The sequence below is a fragment of the Macaca fascicularis genome, chromosome X, assembly GCF_037993035.2.
Source record: "Macaca fascicularis isolate 582-1 chromosome X, T2T-MFA8v1.1".
Taxonomy (NCBI): Eukaryota; Metazoa; Chordata; class Mammalia; order Primates; family Cercopithecidae; genus Macaca; species Macaca fascicularis.
The window spans coordinates 13,189,997-13,216,873 of record NC_088395.1 but is presented as its reverse complement, the minus strand read 5'-3'; the positions used below and the strand labels follow the sequence as shown (position 1 = coordinate 13,216,873).

The 26,877-nt window shown below is 40.4% G+C and overlaps 1 long non-coding RNA gene across 1 annotated transcript in view; it reads left to right on the top strand.

Annotated features, from left to right (window-relative positions):
- Window positions 1-1,876: 1,876 nt before the first annotated feature.
- The window catches only part of LOC135969051 (uncharacterized), a 43,874-nt gene continuing 18,873 nt past the window's right edge, over window positions 1,877-26,877 (top strand). Inside the window, exons 1-2 of the long non-coding RNA XR_010584114.1 lie at window positions 1,877-1,989; window positions 9,043-9,179. This is a non-coding gene — a long non-coding RNA (uncharacterized lncRNA). The remainder of the gene's footprint in view (window positions 1,990-9,042; window positions 9,180-26,877) is intronic.

The window sequence follows — 26,877 nt, the reverse complement described above, 5'->3', positions numbered from 1 at the left end:
GGGCGACAGAGCAAGACTCTGACTCAAAAAAAAAAAAAAAGAGAGAAAGAAAAAAAGGAAAGGAAAGGAAAGGAAAGGAAAGGAAAGGAAAGGAAAGGAAAGGAAAGGAAAGGAAAGGAAAGGAAAGGAAAGGAAAGGAAAGGAAAGGAAAGGAAAGGAAAGGAAAGGAAAGGAAAGGAAAGGAAAGGAAAGGAAAGGAAAGGAAAGGAAAGGAAAGGAAAGGAAAGGAAAGGAAAGGAAAGGAAAGGAAAGGAAAGGAAAGGAAAGGAAAGGAAAGGAAAGGAAAGGAAAGGAAAGGAAAGGAAAGGAAAGGAAAGGAAAGGAAAGGAAAGGAAAGGAAAGGAAAGGAAAGGAAAGGAAAGGAAAGGAAAGGAAAGGAAAGGAAAGGAAAGGAAAGGAAAGGAAAGGAAAGGAAAGGAAAGGAAAGGAAAGGAAAGGAAAGGAAAGGAAAGGAAAGGAAAGGAAAGGAAAGGAAAGGAAAGGAAAGGAAAGGAAAGGAAAGGAAAGGAAAGGAAAGGAGAAAGAAAGAAAGATCCCTAACCTACAAGCTTTGGAAAAGAGTGATTTGAGTACTAACTCTGTATCCCACGTGGCGTGCCCAGCTTTGTGTCTATTAAACTCTCTACTACACGCCATGGTCTTTCCTATTGCAGTGGGTAAGAAGAACCCCTTGGGTAGTTACAATAATCTCTTGATTCCAAGAAAACCCATTGTTTAAGGAAACTCTCTTATTCTGACTACAGGAGCTTTTGTTATGGGAATTGACTATGCAGGGAAAACTCTCTCTAACTTTTCCTTTTCCATTATCCATTAATTGGGTTGTCAGGGCAATCTAGATTGAGTGTACCTATAGTTTGTAGGATGACCAGCCATACTGATTTGCCCAGGACTGAAGGTTGTCCCTGTACATGGACTTTGGTGCTAAAACTGGGAGAGTCCCAAGCAAACTGGGATGAACTCATCACCGTAAATTTAGAGAAAATGTTTTAAGCACTGCTGGGAGAGCCTATGTGGTGTGTCCTTACAGCAAATATTTGGGTAACAATCTCAAGATTGCTTAAACTCGCCATGCCTCAGTTGCCTTCCTGGCCTCAGTTCCATATTGGTAAATAAAGATCATAAATATAACCTATCTCATAGGGTTACTGTGAAGATTTGACGTATATTTAAGGTGTCTAGAGAAATGTAAGTTGCTTTAAACAGACTTGGCAGATAGTCAGTGCTCAGTTCATGCTTATTATTAGATTTTTAATTTGTTTCTTGAGGTCAGGATGCACATCTAATATCTCCGCATCACCCCTTCCCCAAAATGCTTAATACGCTGCCGTAAAGTAGAATAAACACTCATCAAATAGCCATTGATGGCTGAGCCCAGCAATCCCAGTTGTCCTGGCTCTGGTCTGGATGTGGAAGCCAGTCTCTGAGGCCTCCCAAATATGGTCAATGTGGTGCTTCCCAGTTCAGAATAGGCACTGACTGCTTCAGGTCCTGGTTTCTGGCCTGTCTGTCATCCTGCTGTGAAATATGACATCATTAGATGGTGTCATCTCTGGCCAGAACCCGAGTACTATCTCGAATTGTTTTCCCATGATTATCTTTGCAAAGCCGTTGGGTTCTGGGTTTTCCAAACAGCACAGCCAAAAAGAAGGCTTCAACATGGGATTTAAGCTATATGGCATCAAGACTGGTTGCCTTCCCACTGCCAGCATCCTTCTGCTCTTTTGTTTCCAGCAGAACCTGCCTCCACCATGCTGGAGACAGATAATACCACAGACTCACTTTCCCAGCTTCCCCTGTGTCTAGAGCAGGTGACCCATTCCTGGCCAATGGGACCAAAGAGAATACCTGCCAAGGGATTCTGGGACAAAGTTCCTCCCTCCTTTTCTGATATTTACTACTTGGAGCTGAGGGGGCCGTTGCAAGACCATGACAGAGAATCAAGAGAACTACAAAGAAGATGGAATTGGATGGAACATAAAGAAAGAATATGTGAGTCACTGCTGCTTTGAAGTCATTTAACTGCTGAATTAACCAAGTCTGGAACCTCCTGCCTCCAGACCTCTTATTATGTGAGATTTATCACTAGACCCCTGTTATTTAAGTCATTTTTAGTTGGATATTTAGTTTCTGCCCTGGAAAATATTCTAACTGACACAAATGAGTTCTTTGATGGCCCTAGGAAGAATTAGTCCTTAATTAGGCATAATCCCATGTTCTTTCTTCAAGACCCCTGCTGCCAAAAGCCAAGGGTAATCTGTCACTTCTAGAACTTCTCTGGCTGGCTCCTGCAGACAGTATAGTTTGATGGTTATGAGCACAAATCCAGGAGTCAGATCTTGGCAAGTGTGAGCTTTGGCAAGTTACTTAAACTCTCAGTATCTTAATTTTCTTCATCTGTGACCTGGGACTGATGATAATAATGCATCTAACTTGTAGAGTTTTGTGTTAAATGAATAAACACACAAAAAGTACTTGCCTGGCTCATAATATGCACCATAGGTGAGAGCTGTTTCGCTTATTTACTATTCATTTTATGTAACCTTGTGCTGTTATAGATTTACACACACATACACACACACACTTCTTCCATTACTCTTTCATGTCTCAATGGTTGTACTTATCATCCATAAAGAGAAATTCCATTTTCTAAAACAGCACATTTCTAGGAGCCAGGGAACATGCTTTTTCACTCGCTAGCTGTGCCATGAGCACTTCACTTATTTTCTCAGTATTCAGGTTTCTTCATTTGAAAAAGAAAGCTGGCCAGGTACAGTGGCTCATGCCTGTAATCCCACCACTTTGGGAGACCGAGGTGGGTGGATCGCTGGAGTCCAAGGTGGAAGGATTGCTTGAGGTCAGGAGTTCAAGATCAGCCTGGGCAATGTAGTGATACCTCATGTCTACTAAAAATAAAAAAAAATGAGCCAGGCATGGTGGCATGCACCTGTAGTCCCAGCCACTCGGGAGGCTGAGGCTGGAGAATCACTAGATTTAGGGAGGCCAAGTGAGCTGTGCAGTGAGCTATGATTGTACCACTGCACTCCAGCCTGGGTGACACAGTGAGACCCTATTTAAAAAAAAAAAAAAAAAAAAAAAAAGGAAGAAGAAAGAAAAAGGAAGGTATTGTCTTTATTTCAGTTTCCCCCAAAAAAGACCCTGATAAAGTGATAGTCATTTACTTGGGAGGTGATTCAAGGAAACTCCAATAATGGAGTGAGAAGGTGAGCCTGGAAAGGAAGGAAAGGCAGGGAAGCCATTAAAAGGTACATTATCAAGCTAACTTCCTGCTATGGACAAAGGGACAACAGGGCTTCATCCCACGAAGAGCTCTCAGCATAGACCACCCCATGCCTCAGAGGTACGCCCGCAAAGGAAGAGCCTGCTGGCTATTTAAGCACCATCTCCCTTCAGGCATTGGTTGAGAGCTGCTGGGGATGGTGGTGCATTCAATCTCAGGCTCTCCTCCCTCTGTGGGTGGGCTGAGCAGGCCCAGCCTCCAGAGGAAATTGGCAGTCAGCTGAAAGTGGGGCAGCACATACCACAATGGGAAGGTCTGAGGGGGGGCCTCTCTAGGCTAAAGCGGTGATTGATTCAACTCAGTAAATATGTTTTTGCGGGGGAGAGAGGGAAGTGGCAGAAGCTATTCTGTCCAAAGAACTTTGCTAGCTAAGCAACAGGATACGAAGATGAGTAAGAAATGGTTCCAGACTTTAAGGGTGTCACAATTCAGTGGCAGAGACAGGCATGTTAACAAATATTATGTTAACAATCTTTACCGTGTGAGGAGTCCAAGACTAGAAGTTTGTTTATTTTTACCTAACAGATTGGTAAATAGTGAGGCTATGGGAAAACAGACACTCTCGTGTATGGTTGCTAAGAGGAACGATTTGCCAATGTTTTTCAAAAATACAAATGTGTTTGTTTACCCTTTGACCCAGCAATCCATCTTCTGGGAATTTATCCTATAGATCTGCCTGTACATGAACAAAATGATGAATGTACAAGGTGATTCACTGCAGCATCATTGTAATAACAAAAGACTAGAAATAATCCAAGCGACCATCAGGAGGGACTGGTTAAATGCAGTGGAGTAATTTGCAGCTGTATAAAAGAGTGAAGGAGTCTTCCCCAGAATATATTGTTAAGTTAAAAAAAAACAAAATGAAAAGGCAGAGTATATATGGTGAGATAGAGGATTCAGAACTGATCAAGGAAAGGACATGACCACAAAATGACAGTAGCACAAATGAACTTTGTTTGGATGGTGCTTGGTTGGGATACATGAGTGAAGTTCTTCACACCAGGAGATCTTCTAGAAAGAGCAGCATGGAGCCACCACCCAGAAGAGGAGGAGAACAAGGGCATTCCCAGGGGAGAGGGAAATTGGAGAAGTGGCTCCTGCAGGTAGATGATGTTACCCAGTAACAAGGTGGGGAGTCTTTGGGTGACAGAGCTTGAATGGGCAGCAGTGGCTTGGTGTCTTTCGTATCCCCAAGGTTCATCTTATCTATGGCTTGCAGATGTTGGGTACAGCTTCATGGGATGTGCAGGGCAGGCAGGCTTTAAATAGCTAAAAATATGGTTATTTGGGCTACATTTAAGGCAACCAGATGTATATGAATTTGAGTTTAGTGCCAGAGGGCTTTGAGCTAATTGTCCTAGCCTGCTGTGAAGAAGTAAACAACATGGGGACCAATATCCAGGGTCCCCCACTTTTAGCCCATTTATATAACAGCATGTAACATGTTAACTCTATGTAAGAATGAGGGAGAAATCAGAACATATATGTGTTTGTACATAGTTCCATAAAGAAACATTGGAAGCATATGCAAGAAACTAATAAAAGGAATGAGGCAAAAGGATGGAGGACAGACCAGCTTATGGATGCCAGTAAGATTTCTAAATATATTTTTATACCATTTTGACTTTTGAACCATGTGAACGTCTCACTTTAAAAAACAAGTAAAATTAAAGCAAACAAAGAAGAGGGTTGTCCAAAGTTCACAAGCATCATGGAGGCAGGTGGTTAACACTGTTGGAGGGATGGGAGATTATGGTTTTAATGCAATCACATCATTCAGGTATTTATTTGCTGTCCACCTTGTCCTAAAACTTTAGTTCTGGCACATAGTAGGCACGTGGCAAATATCTTTTTGAATTAACAAGTAAGCAATGCAGAATTTGAGAAGCTAGTTTTCTGCATCTTTCTTTCTTTTTTTTTTTTTTGGAGAGACAAGGTTGCAATCTTGTCTAGGCTGGAGTGCAGTGGTGTGATTATAGCTCACTGCAACCTCGAACTCCTGGGCTCAAGTGATCCTCCCACTTCAGCCTTCCAAGTAGCTGAGACTGCAGGCATGCCACCATGCCCAGCCAATTTTTTAAAATTTTATAGAGAAAGGGTCTCACTATGTTGCCCAGGCTGATTTTGAACTCCTGGCCTCAAGCAATCCTCCTGCCTCGGCCTCCCAAAGTGCTGGGACTATAGGCGTGAACCACCACACCTGGGCAAGAAGCTAGTTTTCAAGTTCAAATGCAATTTCTAGGGGCATTTTATAAAGTGTAAGTTGCTATTCAAAGAAAATAATTGTTTTTATGTTTCTTACATTCCCTACAGAGCTTAACAAAAGTATCCTGCACTTCTTAGACCCTAAGATATTTATTGAACAAATGATTTAATTAAGAAATAATTTCCAGATTTCTGCTGTGATGGTACTTTTCCACTTAGGAGGCTTAGTTTTAAGTAAATTTCAGTTTCAAAAAGCCCTTTTTTTCAATTATTGGTTTATTCAACAAATATGTGTTCAACGCTTACTATGACCATGACTGACTGAATAGCCACCAAATACATGATTAAATCTCAGTCTCTTTTTTTTTTTTTTTTTTTTTTGAGACGGAGTCTTGCTCTGTCACCCAGGCTGGAGTGCAGTGGTGCGATCTCAGCTCACTGCAAGCTCCGCCTCCTGGGTTTACGCCATTCTCCTGCCTCAGCCTCCCAAGTAGCTGGGACTACAGGCGCCCGCCACCTCGCCTGGCTAGTTTTTTGTATTTTTTAGTAGAGACGGGGTTTCACCAGGTTAGCGAAGATGGTCTTGATCTCCTGACCTTGTGATCCGCCCATCTCGGCCTCCCAAAGTGCTGGGATTACAGGCTTGAGCCACCGTGCCCGGCCAAATCTCAGTCTCTTATCACACATCAGATTTTCATATCATTTATGGCATATGTAGGTATGTCAGGCAGTAAAGAAAACCTGTAGAATTTATTCTTTTTTTTTTTTTTTTTTTTGAGATGGGGTCTGCTATGTTGCCCAGGCTAGAGTGCAGTGGCACGATCTGGGCTCACTGCAAGCTCTGCCTCCTGGGTTCATGCCATTCTCCTGCCTCGGCCTCCCAAGTAGCTGGGACTACAGGTGCCTGCCACTACCCCCGGCTAATTTTTTGTATTTTTAGTAGGGACGGGGTTTCACCATGTTAGCCAGGATGGTCTTGATCTCCTGACCTCATGATCTGCCTGCCTTGGCCTACCAAAGTGCTGGGATTACAGGCGTGAGCCACCATGCCCGGCCAGAATTTATTCTATCCTTATGAACGGTGCTTGCTTAAATGTAATCCTGAAGTTTTTTTGTTTTGTTTTTGTTTTTTTCTTTACTGAGTACAAAAGAATATTTGTTTCTGGAAAAAGATATCTGCAATACATATATCCAAAAAGGATTTATAACCAGAATATATACAAAATTTCTCCAAATCAATAAAAGAGGACAAAAAACAATTTAAAACAGAGCAAAAGATTTAAACAGGCACTTTATAAAATAGGATATCCAAATGGCCAATGAGCATGTAAATATGGTGTTCAACATAACTGTTAATAGAAAAATGTAAAGTAAAACCACAGCAAGATATCACTACATACATGAGAATGGGTAAAATTTTAAAATCTGACAATGTCAAGTGTTGGTGAGGATGTGGAGCAACTGGAATTCATATACTGCTGGTGGGAATTTAACATGGTACAGCTCCATGGAAAAATGTTTGGCAGTTTCTAATAAAATTACCACTTGACCCAGCTATTTTAAATGAAAACGTGTCTGCAAAAAGATTCATATATGAAGGGCAACAAAGGCCTGGTCCAAATGTCCCTCCCTCCTCTGGGCTCTTTGTGGGCATTTGTTTCATACCACTTTCACCAATACACTTGATTGGGTGTCTATTTCTTAGCTGGATTACGAATTTTCATAGAGCATAAATGTGATGTGTGTTAGCTACTGCAGCTACCAGGCATTCTTTTTAAAAAATCCCCAGAGTGTGGCCGGGCGCAGTGGCTCAAGCCTGTAATCCCAGCACTTTGGGAGGCCGAGACGGGTGGATCACAAGGTCAAGAGATCGAGACCATCCTGGCTGATACGGTGAAACCCTGTCTCTACTAAAAAAAAAAAAAAAAAAAAAACTAGCCGGGTGAGGTGGTGGGCGCCTGTAGTCCCAGCTACTTGGGAGGCTGAGGCAGAAGAATGGCATGAACCCGGGAGGCGGAGCTTGCAGTAAGCTGAGATCTGGCCACGGCACTCCAGCCTGGGCGACAGAGCAAGACTCCGTCTCAAGAAAAAAATAATCCCCAGAGTTTAACTTATGGCCTGCTGCCTAGTAGGCACTCAATAAACGTTGAATTAATGAATCACCTCCATTTCAAACTAGTCATTTAAAAAAAGAGCCAGTGCCATGTTTTTACCCTCTGCTAGCATTGCATGTAGTGCCCCTTTAGGCTAGTCTGTGCAGGATGGGAGCATTTTCATTGAACTATATAGGTTTAAATAACCATATGCACGATGCAGAAATTAGAACTTGAAAGTGATAAACAGTGTCTGATTCAATACACAGTAGCCTAAATGTAAGCCAGTCATGGTGAGTTATGCCCTGTCATATACATACGTAAATATACATATACATATGTATGTAAAACGAAGCAGAATCAGTAGTTCTTATGGGCAACTAACTGTGCTTAGCAGCTGCCAAAAATTCACAGGAAACCCCTAAGCGGTCAGACTCATGGTGCCTGGAAAGCAATCCAAAGTAAATTAACTAGTGATCATACAATATTCTTATTCTCCCGGATCATCTGTTTGCTGGCATGAAGAGTGGGTGGGAGGAATTGTAAAAGAGAGAAAAATAAAGCATCAGAAAAAGCTGTAGAACACAGCAAGAATATCTTTCCCGGAAGGTCTCTGGGCCCCATATCCTAATTATTTTGTTCCATCCTCCCCACTGAATACAGAATTTCTGAAATAATGCGGGAGTTCAGTTGGTGCAGTTTAGTCCAGCCTGAATTGAGAATAACTCTTTGTTCTTAAAAGACTCTACAGTGTACCAAGAACAAGGAAACACTTTGGAAATAACAATTCTGTGATGCCTCCCAGGAATAGATGATAATCCTAAAAGCATATTTCCATTTCTAACTCCAAGGGCACTTTAATAATGGAAGTCATGTAAGTAGCTAACCTTGGAACATTTAAAATCTGAGTACAATGTCTATGGCATATTCATATTTTAACAATCATTTTTAAATACTCAAGATTCTACCAAAGTCTATTTTTCTTTCTCCACGATAGATAACATTGGATTGTCACATCACGCTTCATTTATTTCACATACGTGTGAGATAAAATTAAACTCAGAATGATTTTCTGCTATTTATTGTTTTGACATACTATTTTTACATTTAGTACTGAATGTGAAAAAAAAACTCTAATGCCATTTTCTTTAAGAAACATCACACGATCTTGCTGAAATGTTCATTAATATTGGGTTAATGGAGCTTTGGATTAGGATCCTAAAAATTTCACTGTTTTAAATTTTCAAAATGCAAACAACGACCTTTCCCCTTTGAGTATTTTCAAGAGATAGCTATGAATTAATTAGTCAGTTTTATAAACACGAATGTTCTTCTCTAATTTGTAAGCCAAAGAAAAGTTACTTTTTTTTTTTAACAAGTTCCAATCAACCATACAGTTTTAAATTCGGGGCCCTAAATCTGACTCTCAAATTCTTGTTCCAGGGTATGTGACAGAGCTCCCTCCTGGTGGTTTTTAAAGATGCTGGAAAGAGTGGTGGGGACATGGAGGCCTTAGAAGAAGCCCTTGCAGTGTTGTCTTGCGCTTTCCTGGGGACTGTTGGAATCTGCTGCAGGGATGAGTGAGTAATTAGACTGTGTCTCCTCTGAGCTCTTTGACTGAGCTGTCATACATTTTGCCTCGTTTCCAAATCCTCCTCTGTGTGGTACGTGATGTGTACTTCCTGCTGCTTGGCCTGCCTGCCTGAAAACCACCACACCATCACAAACTACCAGTTTTAATAAAATTACAGAATTCAAGTGACAAGCACAACTGGCCTACTCAGCTGTGGGAACCAATGCAACTGATTTGAAGTAAGCATACAGCCCAACTGGTGAGAGAGAAATGCTCAAGGTTGACAGAGAGAGTGGCCTATTGGCTATAGGTGTTCAGTGTTCCCTACCAGTGTGCAGAAGAGGAAATGGAGGCTGGTGAATCCCTGGTTTTGGTTTGGCAAAGTGTCATACCAGAGCTTCTGATGTACTTAAGGCAGGGCTGGTTTTGGAGAAAATTGTAAAGAAATGTGCTCTCTTCATGTTTTGGGGAGTTTTATTGAGGTATAGTTCATAAATAGGGATTATATATATTTAAGATACACAACTTGATATTTTGATACATGTAGACATTGTGAAATGATCATTGCAATCAACCGAATTCACTTATCTATCACCTCATATATTTTCTCTTCTTTCTTCCTCTTTTCTTTCTTTCTCTCTCTCTCTTTTCTCTTTCCCTTCCTTCCTTCCTTCCTTTCTCTCTTTCTCTTTCCCTCCCCTGCCCCCTGCCCTCCTCCCCTCCCCTCCCCTCCCCTCCTCTCCTCTCCTCTTCTCTCCTCTCTCCTTCCTTCCTTCCTTCCTTCCTTCCTTCCTTCCTTCCTTTCTTTTTCTTTCCTTCTTTCTTTCTTTCACTGAGTACACTTGATATCTACCCTCTTAGCAAATTTCAAGTATATAACACAGTATTATGACAACACAGTAGTCACTCTACTGTATATTAGACTCTGAGCACTTATTCAACTTGTATAACTGAATTTTTATCACCTTTGACCAATATCTCCCCACTTTTCCCCCACCTTAGCAACCACCATTCTACTCTCTATTTCTAAGAGTTTGACTATCTTAGATTCTACAAGAAACATGCTCAGTTGGTTTTGATGCCCTGATCTTGCAGCATTCTCTGCCCACTGGCAGACACTCACAGTCCTTGAGTTTCCCTAGCTTCTCAGGGCCTCCCACCAAGTCTTTGCACCCAGGACAAGACGCTGCCTCAATGCTTCTAGATCCCATTTCAGTGGATGGGATTTTAGGGCCTGAGAGTACAGAATTTTAAAAAATAAAGTAAGTGCAGAAGTATGAGTCTCTAGAATGCATTTCCTTGCAGTGTACTGGCTTTTGCTTGATCACCCTTCATTATTTGCTAGATACAGAGCTAAGTCCTCATACAAGGAAGAGTTGCAGAAAGAGAAAATGAAAGCATCCTTGCCCTTTGGCAGCTTACATTCTAAGAAAATTTGAAATGCATGTATAATTTCTAATTAACCTTTAGGAATAAAAACAAACACGGAAACGAAGTAGGAAACATACCAGAGAGAACGTGGCCGTTTTGAAATGCCCTTTTCTCTCAACAGTCCTTGTGATTTCTAGGATTATTGGGTTTTCTTCTTAGGCTATCCCATTAAACCATGCAAGGTAAGGTAATGGAGAACCAAAAATGTCCCAGTTTCTTCTTCAATAAGTGGGTCTTTGTAGGTTGAGTCCCAAGGACCTTGCCAACAGTAAATGATCATATACTTGTTGATGTGTATTATGATTGTGTGTGCTTATTTCTTTTAATCTTGCCTCCTTGGCTAGACTACTATTTCTTTTTGTTTGTTTTGTTTTGAGACGGAGTCTCTGTCACCCAGGCTGGAGTGCAGTGGCACAATCTTGGCTCACTGCAACCTCCGCCTCCTGGGTTCAAGCAATTTTCATGCCTCAGCCTCCTGAGTAGCTGGGATTACAGATGCCAACCACCAGGCCCAGCTAATTTTTTGTATTTTTTAGTAGAGACAGGGTTTCACTATGTTGGCCAGGCTGGTCTTGAACTCCTGACGTCAGGTGATCCACCCACCTGGGCCTCCCAAAGTGCTGGGATTACAGGCGTGAGGCACCGCGCCAGGCCCTAGACTATTATTTTTCAATCATAGTACCTTTTCCATTTAGAGTCCACACAACTTCAGATCTTTGTCCCTAATGGGTGTATATTAAATGCTAACTTACATATGTTATGTATGTTATGGCAAACTGAGCAAGTATGGTCATTACAGGCAAATGCTTCACCTGTGGCTGTGATTTCCACATTGCTGTATACACAGCACATCTACTCCCGGGCTTGTTCCATTTTCAGACCTTGTGTGATGACCCTCAGCACAACAGAAAGTTCTCCAACTGGTAAACTTTCCCTATGTGACTCCTGACCCGTGGCCTGCCAAGACTGGCCCAGAGACTATCGCCTGCCCTTTCTTTCTTTTAAGCCCTCCTAACAATGACCGTGCTGTCTCTCCTAGTATTCTGTGTGCTTCTAACATTCTGCTTTAGGAATACCGTACTGTCTTTCAAGAGGCTAATTAGAAGGAAACAGAAATTGGGCTGTTGAAGACGATTCCTAGTCATGTTCTAAAAATAACAGATTGTTGAGGCTGTGTTGGAAGTAGGCTTCTTGAAATGCACACACTGCCCTTGTCTGATCATTGTCTATTGTGTTGAGTAAGGTGCTTTATGTACAAGAACATACAGGCCCAGAGAGATCCATTGCCACCATTTTTAGTTAAAGGTCATAATAGCGTAGCCCCAAGGGTTTCACTTTTGAGTCTGTCTCAGTGGAACTGATCTTGGAAATTGCTTCCTCCCACAGTCTTGTCATTATCCCATTTTCAATTCGCCCTGCACACTGGCAGATAGCATCTCTTTGGAAGATGGATGGGGGCTGCAAATGGGTAGGGACTGCGGGCTGGGGGTGAGCCCTTTCTCTGAGCTCCTCTTGTCTTCACCAGGCTTTTAAAGTGCACAATCATTTTTTCTTTTATTATATAAAGGTGGCAGGTTTATGTACAGTTAAGGAAGAATCCTTAGCAGGTGGCTAGATTTTTATTTCTGCTCGCTGCAGGTGGAATGGGGAGAACTAAAAGGATAACATAAATTAAAACCCAAGCAGGTGGTTTCATGCTTGGGGACCGAGTTGGAAACATTGCTACTTGGAGGTGATACAAAAATTAAAATAAGGAAACATGGACAGGCTTCGATTACTGTGACAGATAATGTCAAGAACTTCTTTCCTGGCAGGGTAGATTCTGATGTGGACTAAAATGGATTTGTGTAGTTATTGCCTTATGGTCTGTGGAAAAGTAAACATCCAGACCAAAATAATCTCTCTACCTATTTTGGAGTAGTGAAAGGAGACGCACCACCCCTGGCCTTTGGAATTGTGTGTCAGGTTGGAGCCACAGTCTTACTCTTGGGAGTGGGCAAACCCTATCATCAGGCCCTGTTTGGAGGGAGTCATCTCCTCCACAACCCAGGACTCTTTACACAGGGAAGAATACCACCTTTTGGCAGAGGCAAGAGCACTTCATGTTAGTGACCCTTCATGTGATGGGGGATAAAGGGACAACACTCTTGTCTCCTGGCGTCCAGTAATTTTCATCATGTTAGAATAAAAGGAAGATGCCATCGAGACAAACGAGGAATTATTCTTAGTTTTGGCAAGCCCTAAAACAGTGATAGGGGGGCTGAAAAGTTCACATGGAGTAGAAAGTTATTGCCAAAGTACTTGATCGCACAGGCCCATGATCCCACAGTGCATAGATTGACTCTGTAATTCAGTCTCCATAGAAGTTGATTCGGTACCACTTTTGCACCGAGTGGGTGTGGCTGTCACAAAGAGAAAGCTAGTGGGAGCAGAGATAGTTGATTTATGTAACAACTTTCATGCCTCATAGAATGTTCCATTCTCTAGAAAAAATAATTACCTGCTTATGAGCAATTCTTTGGAGCAGAGCTCTGCTTCTTTTCTGCATAGTACAAACTTTATTTATTTCTAACTTTTGCCCCTGGGCCTTCAATTTGTAGTCCAAATATACTACAGAAACATGAGACCTTTAAGGCAGCCAGGCACAAAATGTCGAATTGAAGGGAAAAAAAGCAAGTTTAAAAAAGAGAAACCATGAATTGTCTTCTTGAAAAAATGACATGCATAGCCCAATTATTCTTCAATTCCTCCATAGCAATTTGACCTGATACTCATTTTTAAAACACAGCTCTCATTCTGGGTGTCCTCTCAGCTTTCTAGGATAGGTTCCTGAAACAAAAGCCAAACAAAAGCCAAACATTCTAATGAAACATGGCCACAAACACTGGTGCAAGAAGTCTCCAAATCACTCAAAACAATGTATATAGCATGATTCGTAGGGAGTACTTTCTAGACGAATGAGCCTTGGGCTTGTTTTTGTCACTGGAAGGAAACGATTGTCTGACATCTTTGGAGATAGAACGTGGCTCTGAGCAATTAAATTATTTTTGACAGAACTGCTTAAGGCAACTTCATATGGTTAGGGGGAAGCCCTTTGAATTATTGAATTGCCTATTTTCCTGCACACAGAATTTCTCACATGAACCAATTTACCATGGGGACAAATAAAGTGCAAAACAGGAAAAAAAAAAAAAAAGCAGAGGCACTTTTTAAGAAGGAATATTTTCTAAGAACCTGGGTGCTGGGGTTTGGAGTTAATCAAGTTTACCAACTTCTCATCTCTGTTCCATGAGGGACTAAAAGCTGGCATTCATGAGATTACTGGAAATGATCCACACACAAAGGAATTTGATAAATGCTAGCTTGGTACCCACTATAATATGTGTTTTGGGTACGAGAGGAGAAAACGGAGAGACAATGGCAAAATGTACAAAGTCAGCAGTTCTGACTAGGAAGAGGAAGCAATATTCATTCAGCTCATTTGCTGCTCAAAACAAAGAGATCCACTTCACACTAACAGAGTTGTATGGGGGCCTTCTTATCTCTGTGTCTCAGGAGTTGGGGTCTGGGGCCTTGGGTCTTTTTCTGCTCCAGCAGGAGATGCTCTGCTTTGGTTTGCAGCAATAGCAGACAGATGGGGAAACTGGTGCTGTTTGGGGCTCTGCCTGTTTGGTGGTAACTTCTCAGATGAACAAGTGGGCTCCTCTCTGCCTGCAGAGAGCTGTTATCATATATATGACTCTCCAAGAGAGCAGCCAGGATAGGCCTTAGGCATCATTAAAAAAAAGAAGTTGGGGCTGAAGGTGGCTCATGCCTGCATTCCCAGCATTTTGGGAAGCCAAAGTGGGAAGATTGCTTGAGGCCAGGGGTTTGAGACCAGTCTGGGTAATGTAGCGAGACCCCATCTCTACAAAAAGAAGAACAAAAAATTAAAAAAAAAAATTAGCCAGGCATGATGGCCTGGCCTGCATCTGTGGTCCCAGCTACTCAGGAGGCTAGGTTGGGAGGATCACCTGAGCCCAGGAGGTTGAGGCTGCAGTGAGCTGTGATGGTGCCACTGCACTCCAGCCTGGGTGATGGAATGAAACCCTTTCTCCAAAAAAAAAAGAAAGAAAAAAGAAAAGAAAAGAAAGAAAGGAAGAAAGAGAGAAAAAAAAGAAAAGAAAAGAAAAGAAAGGAAAGAAAAGAAGTTAACTAAGTTGACTCTCACCCAGAGGCTTTCCCTTCCCTGTGGCCATTAGCTCTTTCTCCTAGCAGAGTCTATTAAGCTCATAGAGTCTGTATTAGTCTGTTTTGCATTGCTATAAAGGAATAACTGAGACTGGGTAATGTATATTAAAAAAGAAGTTTAATTGGCTCACGATTCCGCAGGGTGTACACAAAGCATGACACCAGCATCTGCTTCCGGTAAGGACCTCAGGGAGCTTACAATCATGGCGGAACATGAAGAAGGAACAAGCTATCACGTGGTGAGAGGGAGCAAGGGAGAAAGGGAGATTGTAGTCTCTTTTTAACAACCAGAGCCTGCTGAACTCATTACTTGGGGGAGGGCACCAAGCCTTTCATGAGAGATCCACCCCCATGAGCCTCACCTCCCACTAGACCCCACCTCCAACATTGAGGACCACATTTCAACGTGAGATTTGGAGAGAACCATATCCAAACAATATCAGAGTTTATTCTCATTCAATGGTTAAAGAAGGATTTCAAAACTTTGGCACTACTGACATTTTGGGCAGAATCATTCTTTGTTGTTAGGAACTTCTGTGTGCACTGTAGGATGTTTAGCAGCATACCTGGTCTCTGCTCACTAGATGCCAGTAACAACTAATAATTTATAAATCTGTGTCTGTCTCATGAAATATTTGGAACATAGATATACTAAATAATTAGTTGCTATTTATTTGAAATCAAAATTGAACTGAGTATCTGTATTTTATCCGGAAACGCTTCTTGGGAAATAAAAATTGCCTAGCTTGAGAACCACTGGGCTTAGGTATTTTCTCCTTGAGAGACCAAAGGAATCAATTTCTAACTGTAAAACTTCCACTTCCGCAAGATGGAGGGTGAAGATATAAAATGGTCAGTAAGTACACGAAAAGATGCTTAGCATCATTAATCATTAGGGGAATGCAAATAAAAACCATAGTGAGATAACACATCACACCCACTTGGATGGCTGTATTCAAATAGACAACAATAGCAAGTGTTGATGGGGAGGGGTAGCTGTTTGGAAAGCTGTCTCCAAACAAATTTTGCTCTTGGCCTCGCAACACATACCTCTCTGGACTAATGACATGATGAGGGTTAACCTTCCCAAAATGGAAGAAAACATACCATGAGAACAAAACATGAACTAATACCTTCAGAAAAAATCTCTGCTACAAATCTAGCAGGTTCCCTTGCTTTCTCTGCTTCAAGTTTTCCTTGCTTCCACCCACCCTTCATATCGCTAAGACAGTGGTTTTTCTAAAACAGCAACCTGATTGTATGGCCCTACTCCTTGAAAATATAATGGCTGCCAATGACAATGGCAGCGTCCAAATGCCTTCCAATGGCAGTCAAGGTCTTCTGCAGTGTAACTCCAACTCACGCTCCCAGTCTGTTTGTTAATAACAGTCTCTTTCGCATATAATTCATGTAGCCTACAGTTCACCCACTTGCAAGGTACAATTCCATGTACTTTTAGTGTGGTCAGAGTTATGCAACTGTCATCCCAATCAATTTAGGACACTTTCATAAACTCCAAAAGAAACCCCATATCTACTAGCAGTCACTTCCCATTTCCTCCCAAAATCTTCCCCCCATCCCTTGGCAATCAATATGCTACCTTCTGTTTCTGGCTTATTTTCATATATTTTTAATTAAGGTAAATGGAAATAGACTAATGCTTTTTGAGAGTTTTTCTGTACCTTTTTTCAACTCAGCGGATCCCCTGGGAAGTCTGAGGGTAGGTTAGGAGGGACTGAAATAAACAAGATATTGTTTATATTAAAGGTCAGACCTGTGTCGGCCACACGTCTGAAACATTTCACCCCCTTATCTACTTTTATCTCAAATATATGTACTTAGTGTAGTTCCCACAGTTCTTATCAGTCCCGTACTAACTAGTTACCACTTGTAGGATTAATTATCTTGTCATAAAAGGCATTAGCTGAAGTAGAAATGTGCACAATCAAAACTCTTACTTTACAGCCAATATGTAAAAATGCTAGCTTTAAGGCTAGCGTGAATTGATGTGATTTAAAAAGTTTTATTCCACTGTCTAATTGTGAAATAATATCAGCAAGGCTTGTTAAAAGCAACAAAAAACAATTTGTAATCAAAAAAACTATTTGTAATCAAGATCTCATTTCTGTGTGTTTTTCCCAACATAGTACAACAAATAATAGTAGAGGCCCTCTCTGGAGGCTTTCATAAACTTCTCAGCCTAGACTGTGGGAGACTGAGGCCTGTAGACCCGTCTCAAATCACAAAACCGTTCGATTGATTCTGGCTTAAATGGCTCTACAGCTGAACACAAAAGGAAACAAAGAGGAAAAAGGTGAGTAGTGACATCAAATGTGGAGTCACATGATTTTAAAGTTACTTATTCATTCAGTGTGAAATAATTACTTCATTAAAAGCAATCCTCCAAACATAATAGTATTAAATTACAGTGCTCAAGGCTCTACATGCTCCTGGGTAAATTGAAGAGCCTCTAGATTGAATTCATTTTTCATCCTCTACTAGGTTTGTATTGGCTTTTTCTAGCCAGAGGACTAAGAAGAAGAGAAGATAATGAAGGAGACTGGGAAGTTTCCATCTGTATAAATTCTAATGACTTGCAAAGCTAGCTCTTTCAAAATTATGACATGAAAGGTATTGAATAAGAGTTTACTCTTCTGTTTGGATATTCCCCAAACAGAAATTATATAAGGAGCAGCAGTATTTGCAGTGATCGCATCAGTGGTCAGCAATTTCAGTTTAATTTTTGTTAATAATGGTCATGTCTACCACTGACAGAAGAAAAGCATTAAGAGATCATCTTGTCCTGCCTTGAGGCAGGTAAATGTCTGAATCATCCAGAACAGATGGCCTTTTTTTCCTAAAGGTTCTAGGGGGCTAAGTGGGGGAGGGAAACTGCAGCTTAACTTGATGAACAAGAGAGTTTAAACAGCAATTCAACTCAATTTTTACCCATCCTTCACTTTTGTCTGATTTCTCTAAGTGACCTAAATTCCCTAAACGATCTTGTCCACCCAGCTGAGAGAGAGAAAATAGGAACATGGAGTTATAGTGCACACTTTCTTGTGTTAAAAATGAAATTTCATTTTATTTAGGGTAGTTTTGCCTCAGGCTATCTATTGCCAGTGTTTATAATTACGTTTCCTAGATGATATGATCATGGTAATGTCAGAGGTGTTTAAACCAGAGCAACTCCATCTTGAATAGGGGCTGGGTAAAATAAAGCTAATAAGTTAAGACATTTTAAATTACAGGATGAGACTGGAGGTCAGCACAACATACAGGTCATAAGGACCTTACTGGTAAAACAGGTTGCAGTAAAGAAGCTGGCCAAAACACACAAAAACCAAGATGGTGATGAGAGTGATCCCTGGTTGTCTCATACTCCCACAAGCGCCATGACAGTTTACAAATGCCATGCCAACATCAGGACCGTATCCTATATGATCTAAAAAGGGGAGGCATGAATAATCCACCCCTTGTTTAGCATGTAATCAAAAAATAACCATAAAAATGGGCAAACAGCAGCCCTCGAGGCTGCTCTGCCTGTGGAGTAGCCATTCTTTTTATTCCTTTACTTTCTTAATAAACTTGCTTTTACTTTGCACTGTGAACTCGCCCTGAATTCTTTCTTGTGCGAGATCCAAGAACCCTCTCGTGGGGTCTGGATTCAGACCCCCTTTCCGGTAACAGTAATGTGGCTGATCACCTGTATGAGAATATCCAATGTATTAACTATGAAAATAAATGTTGTTTAATAATAATACTTTAAAACATTAATATTTCATTTTTAAAGTGCTTTCCAGAATACACGGAACTCCTCCATATTATATTCATTTAATGTTCAGCAACCGTCTAAGGTATATCTGGCAATTCCAGTTGCATAGATAAAGAAAATGAAATCTCAGGAAAGTTAAATGACTTAGTAAAAATAACTCTGCTAGAAAATATCAGTACTCTAATCCAGGGATTAGCAAATTACTGAACCTTTTGGTCAAATCCAGCCTGTCACTTCTTTATGTATTGCCCTCAAGCTAAGAATCATTTTAACATTATTAAATTATTTTTAAAAATTCTATGACATTGGACTATATGAAATTTAATTTCCGTGTCCATAAACAAAGTTTTATTGGAACCCACATGTCCATTTGTTTACATATATTCTATGGTGCTTTTTCATGCCACAATGGCGGAGTTGAATAGTTGTGACAGGGACCAAACGGCCCACAAATCCTAAAATATTAACTGTCTGACCCTTACAGAAAAAGTTTACCAACTCCTGCTATAATTCAACCTTAAATTGTACCCTTGGATGACTTTTACTAGATGGACATATGGAAAACAATAATGAAAGAAAGACGGTTCTTTGGAATTGGCGTTGACCTTGCTACTTTGTCAAACACGCAATCAAACCCATGAAATGATTTCAGTAGTATTCAATGATCTTTTGCAAGATCACAAGACCATAAACTAAACAATTGTTATTTTCACTCTGTGTTCCCAGCTGCTCTAAAAACATTTGAATTATTTGGAGTCTTTTAAAAAAGAATATATCAATACAAAATCATCAATATTTCAGGAATCATTATGGAATTTTTAATATGCAAATCTGTCCATAGCATCTGTTGAGACTTCTTTGAGAGTGGTTTATTATTATTATTATTATTATTATTATTATTATTATTTTTGAGATGGAGTCTCACTCTGTCTCCCAGGCTGGAGTGCAGTGGCGCGATCTCGGCTCACTGCAACCTCCGCCTCCTGGGTTCAAGCAATTCTCTGCCTCAGCCTCCTGAGTAGCTGGGATTACAGGTGCCCACCACCACTCCCGGCTAATTTTTTTGTATTTTTAGTAGAGATGGGGTTTCACCATCTTGGCCAGGGTGGTCTTGAACTCCTGACCTCATGATCCACCCACCTGGGCCTCCCAAACTGCTGGGATTACAGGCGTGAGCCACCGTGCCCGGTGCTATTTTTAAGGGGGAAATTAAGTATGCATGGTTTAGCAATTTAGCTTAACCCTCACTCTGCCTCTTGAAGTATTCAGTTGGCTACTTCTAAACAGCCCACAGGCCTTTCATTTTGTTCTTAGAAATACTTTATTCACCCCATTTGCCAAGCCAACGGTACACATAGCTGGTTTAGAAAATGTGACATGAAAATGATTTTGTAAAATTGAAGGAAAATAATGCTTGCTTTTCATTACCACACGAGGGAAACCCCCTCCCCAACACCCTCCCTGCCACTCCCCCGACCCGCTGCTGCCCCAGTTGAATAGTCCTCCACTTCATCAACACCTCAAAAGGAAAACCTCCAGGCCATTAGCATCATTCATCTCTGGGAGATAACTCTCATTCATCCTTACCAGATAACTCAGTTTTGCTTGAGTAGAGTACTTGAGTTGCTAAAGAAATCATTTTACTGAAACGTAATTTACTTACAATGAAATATACTGATTTTAATGTTTACTTTCATAAGTTTCACAAATGCACACATGCATGTAACCTGCCTCATCAAGATATAGAACATTTCTAATCACTCCAGAAAGCATCTCCCCTGCCACTTCGGGTTAGTAACAGCCACACCTCCCTACCCCCAACCCCAAGCAACCACTTATCTGATTCTGTTACCACAGATTAGCTTTATCTGCTTTAGAGCTTCACAAAAATCCAGCGGGTTCATTTTGCCCACTGCCCAGACAGAGCCGATTTATCAAGACAAGGGAATTACAATAGAGTTTAATACACGCAGAGCCGGCTGAACGGGAGACCAGAGTTTTATTATTACTCAAATCAGTCTTCCTGAAAATTTGGAGACTGGGGTTTTTTGAGGATAATTTGGTGGGTAGGGGGCCAGGGAGTAGGGAGTGCTGATTGGTCAGGTTGGAGATTAAATCATAGGAGGTCGAAGCTGTCCTCTTGCACTGAGTTGGTACCTGGATGGGAGCCACAAGACCAGATGAGCCAGTTTCTCGATCTGGGTGGTGCCAGCTGATCCGGCGAGTGCAGGGTCTGAAAAATATCTCAAGTATCAATCTTAGGTTCTACAGTAGTGATGTTATCCCTAGGAGCAACTGGGGAAGTTTAGAATCGTGTGGCCTCTGGCTGCATGACTCCTAAACCATATTTTCTAATCTTGTGGCTAATTTGTTAGTCCTGCAAAGGCAATCTGGTTCCCAGGCAAGAATAGGGTTGTTATCCTCTTTATTTCAAAGTTAAACTATAAACTAAGTTCCTCCCAAAGTTAGTTCGGCCTATGTCCAGGAATGAACAAGAACAGCTTGGAGGTTAGAAGCAAGATGGAGTTGGTTAGGTCAGATCTTTTTCAGTCATAATTTTCTCACTGTTACAGTTTTTGTAAAGGTAGTTTCAGAATCATAGATTATAAATTCTTTTGTGCTTGTCTTTTTTTTTTCTTTTTTGCTGAGCAGGTTTTTAAATTTGTCCATGTTGCTATATGTATCCATAATTTGTTCGTTTTTTATTGCTTAATAGTAAGCCATTGTAAGAATATACTACAGTTTGTTTATCCATTCTCTTGATGGACATTTGAGCTATTTCTTATTTTTAGCTATTATAAATAAAGCTGCTACAAATATTTTTCTACAAGACTTGTTGTGCACATATGTTCTCATTTATCTTGGATAAATACCTATAGATGGAATTACCGGGTCATAGGGTAGGTATATGTTTAACCGTTTAAGAAACTGCCAAAGGGTTCCACAAAATGGTTGTATCACTTTAAACTCCTTCCAGCAATTTGAGAGTTCCATTTGTTCCACATCCTTGCTAACAGTTGATAATGTCTGACTCTTTAATTTTAGTCATCTTAGTGGGTGTGTAGTGCCATCTCATTGTGGTTTTAACTTGCATTTTCCCTGATGCTTAAAACTGTTGAGCATCTTTTTAAAAGATATGTTTATTAGTCACGGTTCTTTCATGAATGTCTGTCCAAGTCGCCCCCATTTTTTATTAAGCTACTTTTTATTGTTAAATTATATGAATTCTTTATATGTATATATTTTTTTGAGGCGGAGTTTTGCTCTTGTTGCCCAGGCTAGAGTGCAATGGCATGTTCTCGGCTCACTGCAACCTCTGCCTCCCAGGTTTAAGCGATTCTCCTGTCTCAGCCTCCCAAGTAGCTGGGATTACAGGCACCCACCACCATGCTCAGCTAATTTTTGTAGTTTTAGTAGAGACGGGGTTTCACCATGTTGGCCAGGCTGGTCTCGAACTCCTGACCTCGTCATCTGCCCGCCTGCCTCGGCCTCCCAAAGTGCTGGGATTACAGGCGTGAGCCACCACGCCTGGCCGAATTCTTTACATTTTTAACATGTAAGTCCTTTTCCAGTTTTATATGTTGCAAATATTTCACCCAGTATGTGGCTTGTCTTTTCATTGTCTCAGTAGGGTCTGTTGAAAAGCAGTTTTTAACTTTAATAAAGTCTAATTTATCAATTTTTCCTCTCATGGCTAAAGCTTTCTGTGCCCTCTCTAAGAGATCTTTACTTCCTGCATGGTTACAAAGATATTCTCCTGCCTTTATTTTAGAAGCTTTATAATTTTAGCATTTATATTTAGGTCTATGATTCATCTTGAATTAACTTTTTGCATGTGATGTGAGGTAAGAGTCAAAGTTCTTATTTTTAAAAATATGTACATCCATTTTGTGTAGTGCCATTTGCTAAAGATGTATTAGTATTTTTATTTGCATTATTTAGATGAAGAAATTGAGACTTGAAAAAGCCAAGCATTTTGCCAAGTCACATGGCTGTCCACGTGACTCCAAAATCTATATTCTTTCTCCCATCACAGCACTTTCTATGTCAGTTATCAATATGACAGGACGTCATCAATCCCTCTCATTCTGTCCCTTTCCTCCTGAGCAGATGAAAACAATATACCCTTCACTGTTTCACTAGTCCTTCTTTTGTGGCATCCCCAACCCCTATGACCAATACTTTAAGCCTGGCCATGATGATCTTTCAAAATTTATTACATACTAAATGTAGTACAGTGAATGAAAGGAAAAACCCACTGAAGACACTGTGTCTGTCAGTCAAGAAAATGAACATCTTTATATGAGAGATTAGGTTGATAGGCATTAATTAGACGTTCAAACTTTTCTGCAGAGATCCCATAAACTAGTACAAAACACTCAAGGGCTGAGAGGACGAATGAGGAAGAGTGGAATTTTGAGGACTTGTAGATTCCAATGTTATGTCTGCAGATGTTTGTGCTAACCCAAGTTTGAGAAATCGTGTGTTAAAAGTCAAACATGTCACACAGGCAGATCACTTGGCACCAATGCAATGATTAAGAGAAATGCAAATGTGCACCTTGAATTTGAATAGCAGTATGTGGTTGTATGATGGTTGACCAGGTAATCTAGAATATGCTATGTTATTATATATTTTCTGACATTTTAAAAATAATTTTTAGTTAAGCATTATAAATTAATAGAAAATAGGAAAAAAATAAGGTACTATCCTAGATTTTTTTTTTTTTTTTTTTGCAATTCTTCTTTTTTTTTTTTTTTTACTTTAAGTTCTGGGATGCATGTGCAGAACGTGCAGGTTTGTTACATAGGTATACATGTCCCATGGTGGTTTGCTGCACCCATCAACCTGTCATCTAGGTTTTGAGCCCTGAATGCATTAGTTATTTGTCCTAATGCTCTTCCTCCCCTTGCGCCCCACCCCTCAACAGGTCCTGGTATGTGATGATCCCCTCCCTGTGTCCATGTGTTCTTATTGTTTAACTCCTACTTATGAGTGAGAACACGCAGTGTTTGGTTTTCTGTTCTTGTGGTAGTTGGCTGAGAATGATGGCTTCCAGCTTCATCCATGTCCCTGCAAAGGACATTAACTCATCCTTTTTTATGGCTGCATAGTATTCCATGGTGTATATGTGCCACATTTTCTTTGTCCAGTCTATCATTGATGGGCATTTGAGTTGGTTCCAAGTCTTTGCTATTCTAAATAGTACTGCAATAAGCATACGTGTGCATGAGTCTTTATAGTAGAATGATTTATAATCCTTTGGGTATATACCCAGTAAAGGGATTGCTAGGTCAAATGGTATTTCTGGTTCTAGATCCTTGAGGAATCCCCACACTGTCTTCCACAATGGTTGAACTAATTTACACTTCCACCAACAGTGTAAAAGCATTCCTATTTCTCCACAGCCTCTCCAGCATCTGTTGTTTCCTGACTTTTTAATAATCGCCATTTTAACTGGCATAAGATGGTATCTAATTGTGGTTTTGATTTACATTTCTCTAGTGACCAGTGATGATGAGTTTTTTTTTTCATATGTTTGTTGGCCACATAAATGTCTTCTTTTGAGAAGTGCCTGTTCATATCCTTCACCCCCTCTTTGATGGGGTTGTTTGTTTTTTTCCTATAAATTTGTTTAAGTTCCTTGTATCAGCTTAAGGAGTTTTGGGGCTGAGATGATGGGGTTTTCTAAATATACAATCATGTGGTCTGCAAACAGAGACAATTTGACTTCCTCGCTTCCAATTTGAACACTTTTATTTCTTTCTCTTGCCTGATTGCCCTGGCCAGAACTTCCAATACTATGTTGAATAGGAGTGGTGAGAGAGAGCATCCTTGTCTTGTGCTGGTTTTCAAAGAAAATGCTTCTAGCTTTTGCCCATTCAGTATAATATTGACTATGGGTTTGTCATAAATAGCTCTTATTATTTTGAGATATGTTCCATCAATACCTAGTTTATTGAGAGTTTTTAGTATAAAGGGATGTTGAATTTTATTGAAGGCCTTTTCTGCATCTATTGAGATAATCATGTGGTTTTTGTCATTGGTTCTGTTTATGTGATGGATTGCGTTTATTGATTTGCATATATTGAACCAGCCAGGGATGAAGCCAACTTGATCATGGTGGATAAGCTTTTTGATGTGCTGCTGGATTCAGTTTGCCAGTATTTTATTGAGGATTTTCACATCAATGTTCATCAGGGATACTGGCCTGAAATTTTCTTTTTTTGTTGTGTCTCTGCCAGGTTTTGTATCAGGATGATGCTGGCCTCATAAAAGGAGTTAGGGAGAAGGCCCTCTTTTTCTATTGCTTGGAATAGTTTCAGAAGGAATGGTACCAACTCCTCCTTGTATTTCTGGTAGAATTCGGCCATGAATCCATCTGGTCCTGGGCTTTTTTTGGTTGGTAGGCTATTAATTACTGCCTCAATCTCAGAACTTGTTATTGGTCTATTCAAGGATTTGACTTCTTCCTGGTTTAGTCTTGGGAGGGTGTATGTGTCCAGGAATTTATCCATTTCTTCTAGATTTTCTAGTTTATTTGCGTAGAGGTGTTTATAGTATTCTCTGATGGTGGTTTGTATTTCTGTGGTATCAGTGGTAATATCCCCTTTATCATTTTTTATTGTGTCTATTTGATTCTTTTCTTCTTTACTGGGCTAGCTAGTGGTCCATCTATTTTGTTAATCTTTTCAAAAAACCAGCTCCTTGATTCATTGATTTTTTGAACAGTTTTTTGTGTCTCTATCTTGTTCAGTTCTGCTCTGATCTTAGTTATTTCTTGTCTTCTGCTACCTTTTGAATTTGTTTGCTGTTGCTTCTCTAGTTCTTTAAACTGTGATGTTAGGGTATTGATTTTAGATCTTTCTAGCTTTCTGTTGTGGGCATTTAGTGCTATAAATTTCCCTCTTAACACTGCTTTAGGTGTGTCCCAGAGATTCTGGTACATTGTCTCTTTGTTCTCATTGGTTTCAAAGAACTTGTTTATTTCTGCCTGAATTTCGTTATTTACCCAGTAGTCAGTCAGTAGCAGGTTGTTCAGTTTCCATGTAGTTCTGCAGTTTTGAGTGAGTTTCTTAATCCTGAGTTCTAATTTGATTGCACTGTGGTCGGAGAGACTGTTTGTTATGATTTACATTCTTTTGCATTTGCTGAGGAGTGTGTTACTTCCAATTATGTGACCAATTTTAGAATATGTGATATGTGGCGCTGAGAAGAATGTATATTCTGTTGATTTGGGATGGAGAATTCTGTAGATGTCTGTTAGGTTCGCTTGGTCCAGAACTGAGTTCAAGTCCTGTATATCCTTGTTAATTTTCTGCCCTGTTAATCTGTCTAATATTGACAGTGGGGTGTTAAAGTCTCCTACTATTATTGTGTGGGAGTCTAAATCTTTTTGTAGGTCTCTACAAAGTTGTTTTATGAATCTGGGTGCTCCTGTGTTGGGTGTATATATATTTAGGATACTTAGCTCTTCTTGTTGCGTTGATCCCTTTACCATTATGTAGTGCCCTTCTTTGTCTCTTTTGACCTTTGTTGGTTTAAAGTCTGTTTTTACCAGAGACTAGGTTTGCAACCCCTGGCTATTTTTTTTTTTTTTTTTGCTTTCCATTTACTTGGTAAATATTCCTGCATCCCTTTATTTTGAGCCTATGTGTCTTTGCATGTTAGTTGGGTCTCCTGAGTACAGCACACCAGTGGGTCTTGACTCTATCCAATTTGCCATCTGTGTCTTTTAATTGGTGCTTTTGGACCATTTACATTTAAGGTTAATATTCTTATGTGTGAATTTGATCCTGTCATCATGATGCTAGCTGGTTATTTTACACATTAGTTGATGCGGTTTATTCATAGTGTCATTGGTCTTTATATTTTGGTGTGTTTTTGCAGTGGCTGGTACCAGTTTTTCCTCTCCATATTTAGTGCTTCCTTCAGGAACTCTTGTAAGGCAGGCCTGGTGGTGACAAAATCCCTCAGCATTTGCTTGTCTGGAAAAGATTTTATTTCTCCTTCACTTATGAAGCTTAGTTTGGCTGGATATGAAACTCTGGGTTGAAAATTCTTTTCTTTAAGAATGCTGAATATTGGCCCCCACTCTCTTTTGGCTTGCAGGGTTTCTGCAGAGTGATCTGCTGTTGTTCTGATGGGCTTCCCTTTGTGGGTAACCTGACCTTTCTCTCTGGCTGCCCTTAACATTTTTTCCTTTGTTTCAACCTTGGAGAATCTGATGATTATGTGTCTTGTGGTTGCACTTCTTGAGGAGTATCTT